The following is a 2,138-nucleotide window of genomic DNA, read 5'->3' as shown; positions in this document are numbered from 1 at the left end:
CTGTGTGTGTGTGTGTGTGTGTGTGTGTGTGTGTGTGTGTGTGTGTGTGTGTGTGTGTGTGTGAGTGTGTGTGTGTGTGTGTTAATGGGGGTGGAGTTTGTAAAGTTTGTTCTGTTGGTATCACGCACGACAACGATGTGCGTTTTTCTCCGGTTCGATTTCCTACCTTGGTTTTTCTTGTGCACTGTGGGCGGTTGGCGGGTGCTCTGGTGTGGTTTGCTCCTTCTCTCCTATCAAACATCTATCGTCCTTATCTCCCTTCCTTCTATTTTGTGTTCGTTACTCTCTTGTAACACCTCTAATCTTCGGCACTTATATTACCATATTGTGTTGCAAGTGCCGTAAAACTATTACTAAAACAAAATTTCTTGTGCACTTGTTATATTGAGGCCGTGGAAATCTTTTAACAACTAAACGAAAAGTCATGGTTGACTCTGAGATGGATGGATGGTAACTCTAAGAATGACCCTCACCCAGAAGGCTGTAATTGTATTCTTACCAGATTTTAGCACCGCCGCTTGTGTCGTGTTTTGCATATCATAACGATGTTCTGACAAGTAGATGTACATTTGTGGGTGGTTGGCGGGTGCTCTGGTGTGGTTTGCTCCTTCTTTCCTATCAAACATCTATCGTCCTTATCTCCCCCTCCTTCTTTTTTATGTTTGTTACTCTCATGTAACACCTCTAATCTTCTGGCGCTCATATATGACCTTATGCAGTTGCGAGCGCCGTAAAATCGCTTCTAAAACTAAAACTATGATGTACATTTTTGTTGCACGGAATGATCCACCAGCGTCTTTGCAGTAGAGTTTTTCTTTGTTTTGTTTTTTGTTTGTTTCAATATTTTGTTTCTTTTGGTTTCGGTATAGGCGTTTTTGCGCCGCCATCAACACAATTCATTAATTTAGTGGGTGTTCGACGAATGCTCTGGTCTGGTTTTCTGGTTTATTATGGTGATTTTAAGTGCTTTGCGGCGCTTGCAACTGCCTGAGGTCATATTATGAGCGCTGGTGTGGTTTCTTCTTTCTTTTCTTTCAAACATGATCTGTTTTCCGTATCTCTCGTCTTTCATTTTTGTGTTTGTTATTCTCTCGTAACGCCCTCTCACCTTCGGCTCTTATATTATGTCCTTATTGTGTCGCAAGTGCTGTATAACGCTTACCAAAAGAAATATGGGAGGGATTTTAAACGAATAAAAACGAAAATCAATATTTAGGAGGCGAGCCTGACCCTGCCTATCAGGGTACGCGATAAAAGTTCTTTCCAGACGGGACTCGAACTCAGGTCATATGAGTGCGACGGCGAAGTGTCTGACCGCTACACCACGGACGCCGGTATAGAAGTTCGTCCTCACGAGAGGAACAAGATATTTTTATTAAGCATCCCCATCTTTCTGCTGGGATGTTGTTTGTGACCCGTTCGCGAAGAATCAATTCTGGAACCGATTCCCAAGATTATTACTACTGAAGAAAAGTCCCGACTTCATTTTACGAAAACCAACGGTTACCAGTAATTTTAATCTTTTAAATCCTCTTCTTTTTTCGAATTTATTAAAAAAAACAAAAACAAACAAACAAACAAAACTAAACAAAAACAAACAAACAAACAAAACTAAACAAAAACAAACAAACAAACAAAACTAAACAAAAACAAAACAAGTTGATGCTTTGTAGTGTTCCGAAATCAAGGTTATCCTATACCCTGAAGATGTTCGGAGCCAATTAGGTAACCACTGAAAGAAGTCATATCATTAGAAAGTAAGTAATACGGTTCGGAGTCGATTCCTGCGACGATTCCTAGCCTTCAACAATCGGGAACCTCGCCGCCCAGCAATACGGGGTTCAGCCCCAGTTGGTCCCGAGGGGCTGGGTTTGGATGAGCCCACCTCGTAAATGATCTAAATCGTGTCGCTGGGGCCGTTCACGTTTACAGTCATGGGACGTAGTGCGTGGTAAAAGTGCGATGGTACCGTTGGGAACAGTATTACCAGTGCTGGTCATTTGGTTCTGAATGGTCACGTGCTGTGTGTGTGTATGTGTGTGTGTGTGTGTGTGTGTGTGTGTGTGTGTGTGCTCAGGAGGCATGGGTGTTTTTTGGGATGGGTGGTGGAGGGAGGGAGGGAGGGAGAGAGGGAGAGA

General features: G+C 42.8%; 1 protein-coding gene across 1 annotated transcript in view; it reads left to right on the top strand.

Moving 5' to 3' along the window:
* The window catches only part of LOC101862469 (epithelial splicing regulatory protein 1), a gene marked incomplete in the record, with an annotated part of 104,434 nt that overhangs the window by 42,825 nt on the left and 59,471 nt on the right, over positions 1–2,138 (top strand).

The sequence above is a fragment of the Aplysia californica genome, unplaced genomic scaffold (assembly GCF_000002075.1).
Source record: "Aplysia californica isolate F4 #8 unplaced genomic scaffold, AplCal3.0 scaffold00017, whole genome shotgun sequence".
NCBI classification, from domain to species: Eukaryota; Metazoa; Mollusca; class Gastropoda; order Aplysiida; family Aplysiidae; genus Aplysia; species Aplysia californica.
This window is presented reverse-complemented; position numbering and strand designations above follow the sequence as displayed.